Raw genomic sequence first — 7,888 nt, 5'->3', positions numbered from 1 at the left:
TTTCTTATTATAAAATAAATTTCAATTGTTAAAAAGAATTTGTTGTATAATATTCTATAACAAATATATTTATGTCGTGTTTGTTTTGCAAAAAATAATGTAAAATATAAACTTATAGATATTGTTAAGTATGACTCCTATTTTCAGTCAAATTTGAGAAATAATCTTTTAGTTAAACTCTGTTTATTTGTTTCAGTCAAACACTGATTAATTTAGATTATTTTATTATTATTTGACATATGAATTTAGCCTATAAATAGGCTCTTTTACAACCTTAGTAAAAACACCCATTAGATATTAGAACTCATAACACATTTAGAGAATTTTGTGTTTACGTTTTGAGGGTTATTTGTTTTCGGGTTTTTGGGGTTTAGTTTTATCTCCATCTTTTGTACTCTTCGTTCTTTTGCCATTATAGTAAAACTATCTTTGCCCGTAGTTTTTTATCCTCTTTGGAGGGGTTTTTCCACGTTAAATTTGTGTGTTCAATTTCTCAATTTATTCCGCTTTTTTTTTGTTACCTGTTGCTTAATCGGGTCAATCCCTAACAAATATAAAACAAACTTAATTAAACATTGAAAAGATAAGAAAATCTCAAATGTATGATTGTTTCATTGAAAATAGCTTTTATGAAATATTTTCAAGAAATATGCCAAACAACAAAAAAATATTTTACACAGATTCATCAAAACACCAGAAAATATTAACTTTTCTTAAAAAAACAAGTCATTTTCCAGAAGCCATTTTCAGTGAAACAAGCATAGCGTAAGAGAGTTTGAGTTTCAATATTTCTACATTGTAATAGCCCATTTTTGCCCGGCCCATTCAAAATAAGACCAACCCAAAATCATTTGCACAACCCAAATTAAATGCAATTAAACCCAATAAAACTTGGGCCAAGCTTAACCCAATTACAGGGCCCAATTGGCCCAAAGGTACAGAAACCCTAAGCAGCAGTTTGGCGCCGCACGCCCCACGTCGCAGCACGCTCCACGTCGCAGCAACCGCCCCTGGCGTAGCAACCACCCAAGTTCAATAGCCCCGTACGTTGAGCACACCTCGCACAATGCCCGTACCTACAACAAAAAGAACTGAAAACAGCAAACAAAAGGGGGGTTGTTGATTTTTATGGCGGCTATTAAAGCTAAAGAGAAATCTGTAAAAAGAGAGACGAATATTGTAAAGAAAATATTGAAGAAATACAAAAAAACAAAGAATCAAAAACAATTTTTGAAGGTGATCGGTTTTGTTTTGCTTTCTCTTTTCTTTTTACTGTTTTTTTTATTTTCTTCCTTGTTTCTTAAAACAAATAAACGAAAAAGGGAGTAAAGGGGGGACGTACTGTCACGAGCAGCGTTGGGGGATCTTTTCATTTCGTCGTCGGAACGAGAGGGAGGTGGAGTGACGGAGAGCAGAGATGGCAACGACGCAATTGGAAATGGCAGAGGAGATTGATTTTTAGGGTTTTAAGATGGGATTTTATAGGGCTTAAAACGACGTCGTTTGGGGTCTGCAGTGACCCCCAAAACGGCGCCGTATAGGCCATGCCCGTGTGCAACCCGATCTGAATCGGGGAGGATCCGCGCTTTTCTTCAAAGTGGGCCATTTGCGCAATTGGTCCCCCTGCTTTTACAGTGTTTTTAAATTATTTTTTTATTTCTTTTAAATTTTGCAACGTGTTTTATTACTGTTTCAATTTGATCCGTGTTGCTGCGCAGCGTTTTGGAAGATGGGGTTAATTTCCTTTTGAATCCTCCTTCTGTTGCGCGCATTTTTATTTAATCCTTTTTAGTGTTTTATATCTTTAAATTCAGCCTTTTAATTCTGTTTATTTTACCGTTTGATCCCTAATTGATAGCTTTAGGTTTATTTTAGTTTTTTTATATTATCGATATTGTTATTGCATCATTATTATTATAATGTTATTTATTATTATTACATATATTTATGCGCATATGTATCTTATTATATATATGTATATATATATTTTTATTAATATATACATATCTTATATTTTATTATTATTTTATTTTCTTAGTTTTATATACATATATATACGTACTATATTTATATTTTATAATATTTATATAGTTTTTTATATATTTTATAATTCAAATATATATACATTTTTTATAATATATATACGTACATTATTCAAAATTATTATAAATATTTTTTTTCCGCATGTTTCTTATATATAAACATATATATATTTTCATAATTTATTAACATAATTTATTTATATTTTTATTTTATTTATTTTTATTTATTTCTATATATATATTTTTAGATACCTATACATATTTTTATACTTTATTTTTATAACTTTATTATATATGTTTTAATATATCCATATACATGTTTGCAAAAATTCACTTATATATCATACTTATGTATATGCATATTTTGTAGATACATATACATGTATAATTTAAAGTACGTGTTTTACATTTTATCATACTTTTAAAGAAACATATATTTTGGTTTCGTCAAAGCATTAAAATTATCATATTTTATAAATTTTCAAAATATTTGGCATTTATGATTCTCGAGAAAAATTGTGTCCTAACTTACAGGATTGCGATTATTTTTCGACGAATTTAGAAAGCCAAGTATTTATTTTGCAATAAGTTCACACAAATTTCAAATAAAAGTTTATTCTCGGGAATCCAAAAATGTCAGGTCCTAACTTACTGGTCATGACATCTTGTCGTCTCGAAATAAGAATTTCTAAAACAAAAGGTCATATTCGATATTCGGGATTTTCGAGGAAATTGAGCCCTAACGTATTGGGATCCGATTTTCTTTATTAATTCTAAATAACCGAGAATATTCTTTATTCAAAGTGCATAAGTATAAAAATCATTTTCGGGAACTTAATTTGTGGTGTCCTAACGTATTGGGCATGACATATTACTTTCTCGAAATGAAGATTTTCTTTGAAAGCTAAAAAGCGATATCCAAAGTTCGGGGATTTTGAGAAATTGTACCCTAACGTATTGGGTCTCGATTTCTTTATCTAACTTGAACATTTGATTATCCTTTTCAGATTTCATCATTTGAGTTTTAAAAAAATCTTTTTAACCCTCGACACTAATACATTAAATAATCAATTTGGTACCGATTTTTAGGCGTTACGAGGGTGCTAACCCTTCCTCGTGCGTAACTGACTCCCGAACCCATTTTCTCAAATTTTGTAGACCAAAATAATTTTTAAGGTGAGCCGATTACACATCAATAAAGGATCGGTGGCGACTCTAATTTTTATTTTTTTAAAGTCGACAACTATATTTTTGTTTTCAAAAAAAAGGTTTCAACATACATAATATTATTTTTCAGTTGCATCATATTTTTGTTAATTAAAATTAAAATGAGGATGAAGTTAAAAATATATTAATGTGTGTGTCCAAAATGTTGTCCCATGAAATGTCACAATTGTACAATTTTATGTTGAAAACAAATAAGTGATAATTAAATGAGGTGATGTTTTAAAAACATAATAATTAATGAAGAAAGGGCTGGAAACCAAAGAGGTAAATACATATGGGGGAACTCATTAAATTGAAAACCAAAACAAAACTTACTTCAAGGAAATGTTTCATAAATCATAAATGAATGGCCATTGGCCAAGCATTCCATTTTTGGCCGCACCACACTTCTACCTTTGCCCACTAATAATAATTATGCTCTTACTCCTTTTAGATTCTTCTTTTTTTCTTAAAAAAGACTACATTGTTATTATTATTATTATTAACCTTAATAAATGACAAACAAAAATTATAACATATATACTTTGAATGATTATTGAGGGGGATCGACTCTTTGGTAAATTTTTTTGAAGTATTGTTTTAGAGGATGTTGATCTGGTCCTTTGGAGAGTTGTGTACAATTCACGGAGGAAGACATCTTGATCTTACGTGGACGTATAACCAGCGAACAAGAGGCAACTTGAGTGTCTCACCCTTGGTGGGATTCAAACTCTTGACATACTCTATATAGGTAAATTGTTGGAGTATATTTGTTATTGTGAGATCGAATCAACGTTTTTGAGAATGTCACTTCGAAAACTCATTCTGGAAGAGTAGATCCCCTCAACAACAATCATCAGATTTTAGTTAAGGTTATACTTTTTGAAACCGATTAGTTTCTTTATTTAATAAAGGAAGTGCATTAAATTTAAAAACTTTCTTAATTTAGTGCTTATAAACCTCATTTAACTATAATAAAATTAAAAATTGTTAACAAAATCCTTTTTTATAGCTTGGAGTGAATCGGAAGGGATTTTTATTTGTATGATAAAATTGGATTTTTGATATTTCTAAAATTTTATAATTTAAGTTTTTTTAAGGTGAATTTATTCTTTTTAACCTCAAAATTATATATATATATATATTACTGAATATTTTTATTATATTTTGTTGGAAGGTTACATGGTTTAAATAATGAAGCAAAATAAGAGGATGACACAGGTGTAGGAGGCCTGAGCTTGATAGCTCAATTTAGTTCAAACGGGTTTTTTACATCTTTATTTTATTCTTATTGTTTTAGTGAAACTAAGTGGAGATTTTGTTAACAGAATCACCATTATATTTTCTATTTTTTGGCATACATGACCGCCTTCAAACTTACTCATTAACTTCCACGTTTTCTTTTGAAAAGACTTCCTCCTCCAATCTTTGTTGAGTGTTTAATTACTTCGCTCTTCTTTGTTCCTTATTATTTTCTTACCAATAAACACTTCGCTCTTCTTTGTTCCTTATTATTTTCTTACCAATTAACAAAACCCGTAAAATATCATTAAAGTTAATTGTAGAGCCCAATTTTTGCCCGGCCCACTAAAGAACCCAAAAAGAAAAAAACAAAAACAAAATTAACCCTAGCCCAATACCCTTCGGACTAACAAACCCAAGCCATTAACCTTGTACAGCCCAAAAACAGGAAACCCTAAGCAGTGCCAGCAAACTGGTGCCACAACTGCTGCCCCATTGCGCGCCTCCGTCTGCACGCACACCTCCGCGAACATCGCGCACGTCACACCTGCAGCAACGAATAGAAACAAACAACAAAAAAAAAGGCATATACAAACGCAACAATAACAGAAAATAAGGATGCTTTTCGTATTTTGCGGGATTTTTATTTTTTTATCTTTCTTTGTTTTCGGGTATAAAACGGATGGAAAAAATCTGTAAAAGGGGATGTAAAAAAAAGGTCAAAGAGCAATACACAAGCAGTTTTTTTAGGTGATTTTCCCCATTTTCTTTTTTGATTTCCATTTTTTTACAAAAGAATAATATAAAATATAAAAGGGTGCTTACCTGGTTTTGAGCACCGGATCCGAGCACCGTTCACGGTGGTTCCATGGCAGTCAATGGCGCCATGAAGGCTAGGGTTGGAAAACCTAGCAGACAAACTTCCCCATTTTTCCCCTCTGTTTATGTTTTTAAAAAAGGAAAAAATGAAATGAAGCAGAAACAGTTTTTTGAAGGAAAATGTTGGTTTTATTATTAAAGCAAAACGGCGCCGTTTGGGAGGGGATCCGCGCGTCGACCGGACCCGGTTCCAGGATCCGCGCCTATTCCTTTAAATGGTCCATTTCGAATTTGGTCCTTCAATTTTTAAAATCATTTTTAAATCAGTTTTTGTTTCTTTTAAATGTGGCTGCACACTTTGATTTTGTTTCATTTTGATCCTTATTTAAACGCACTGTTTGGGGAAAGGAATTATTTCCATTTTGGCCCCTCATATAATGCGTGCATTGCAAATTGATCCCCGTTCTATTTTAATTTCATTTTTTGGTTATTTTGTTTTTTTGCAATTCGTTTTTTTTAAAATTTTTATTTTTTAAAATTATTACTATATTATTTATTATCATTTATTACTATTTCTATATTTATACACGCATTTTTTATATAGTATATATATACATATTTCTTTATATAATATATATAACTTTTATGAATGCATGCATTTTACATACGTTTTATATTTTTTATATTTTATCTTTTTTAACCTTTATATACTTTATATTATATATATATACTTATATATTTCTTTTATTTTGTAAATATATACACATGTACATACTTTTATTTTTTTATTTTATTTTCATAATTCTTACATGTACATATATATATTTCTATAATATGTACGTACATGTTTTTTTTTTTTTAGAAATTATTACAAGGCTTTTGCTTTACATGTTTCATTCCTTTTTATATGTATCCTTGTATATGTGTGTTAAATAAATGTGTACACATATTTGCAAATTTACTTGTATATTGTACTTGTATATATATTTTGTAAATATTTATTCACATATGTTTTAAATTAAAGTTTTTGTTTCATATTGTACATTAACTTTTTAACATACCTTTTGGGAAATATATTTTGGTTTTACCAAAGCATTAAAATCATCATATTTTTACAAATTTCCAAAATATTTGACATTCATGATTCTCGAGAAAGATCGTGTCCTAACTTACTGGATTGCGATTATTTTTCGATGAATTTAGAAAGCCAAGTATTTGTTTGCAATAAATTCACAAATTTCAAATAAAAGCTTATTCTCGGGAATTCAAAAATGTTGGGTCCTAACTTACTGGTCATGACATTTTATTATCTCGAAATAAGAATTTCTAAAGCAAAAGGTAATATTCGGTATTTTGAAGATTTAAAAATATTGTGCCCTAACTTACTGGGTGTGATGTTTTATTTCTTTAAAATAAGAATGTTTTATTATTTTAATTCATTCACGAGTTTAAAGTTTTCTTTTAAAATCATTTCAAATTTTCGACACCAAGACATTAAATAATCAATTTGGTACCGATTTTGGGCGTTACGAGGGTGCTAACCCATCCTCGTGCGTAACTGACTCCCGAACCTATTTTCTCAAATTTCGTAGACCAAAATTGTTTTTAAGGTGAGCCGATCACACCTCAATTAAGGATCGGTGGCGACTCCAGTTTTGTTTTTAAAGTCGACAACTAAAATTTTGCTTTCAAAAAACGGTTTCGACAATAATAATATAATTCACACCTCAAACATCAATTATTCTAATTTTCTAAATCTTTTACCCATATAAACACATATACGTAAAATTATACTCTTCACCACTAATTGGTTTATATTTATGATAAACCAATTAAATTGAAGAGTCTATAAATAAGTGAAAACAAAAATGGTAGTTAATTTCCCCTTTCTTTATATACTTAAATTTATGCTATAAATATATATAAAGTTTTTATCTAGTAAAAAAAAAGAAATTGGAGGCCAAGATTCTCTTGACTTGTATATAATTAGGGATGATATCGGTTGTTCGGCTCCGCTTGGCTCGATTCTTGATTTTTTTCATATAATTTTTTTGTTTTAAATGTTTAAATTTATTTTGACAAGACGACAAGTTTTGTTTTATGGCTTTTGAATTATATTTGAAAAAATTTCAATTTTTTATAGATATTTCTAGAAAATAATAATTTTTAAGAACTTTTAAATTATTTTTATTATTTTAAATATAAAATATTTATTTTTATATAAAAAATAAACTTAAATATATTTTTTTAAAAATAAAATTTGATTTAATTTCTGAGTAATCGCAAATTTAGACTCCAAATACCTTAGATTTATAAAATGGATTTTTTAAAAAATTTCTTACACATCCCCATATGGATCCACCTATTTAATCAGTTTTAGTGAGAAAGAAAGCAGCAAGTGAAATTAAAAGGACTGCGATGGCTTTTTTAATGTCTTCATTCTAAACCAACTGACAAAATAAAATATTATAACAATAAAATGCGAAACAAAGTAAACATATTTCGATTATATTTACTCTTTTTGATATAATGCTTAAAATTATCTATAGTCCCTTCCTAACTCATAAATAGGAGGATAA

The 7,888-nt window shown here is 29.1% G+C and overlaps 1 long non-coding RNA gene across 1 annotated transcript; it reads right to left on the bottom strand.

Moving 5' to 3' along the window:
- Positions 1–4,774: 4,774 nt before the first annotated feature.
- Positions 4,775–5,862, bottom strand: LOC121219448 (uncharacterized). Its single transcript, XR_005916203.1, has 2 exons — positions 5,316–5,862; positions 4,775–5,037 (listed from the first exon to the last, which is right to left on the bottom strand). It is a non-coding gene; the product is annotated as an uncharacterized lncRNA (long non-coding RNA).
- Positions 5,863–7,888: the final 2,026 nt, after the last annotated feature.

The sequence above is a fragment of the Gossypium hirsutum genome, chromosome D07, assembly GCF_007990345.1.
Source record: "Gossypium hirsutum isolate 1008001.06 chromosome D07, Gossypium_hirsutum_v2.1, whole genome shotgun sequence".
Lineage (NCBI taxonomy): Eukaryota > Viridiplantae > Streptophyta > Magnoliopsida > Malvales > Malvaceae > Gossypium > Gossypium hirsutum.
Note: the sequence above shows the minus strand (reverse complement) of the source record. Positions and strands in the feature narration are given on the sequence as shown.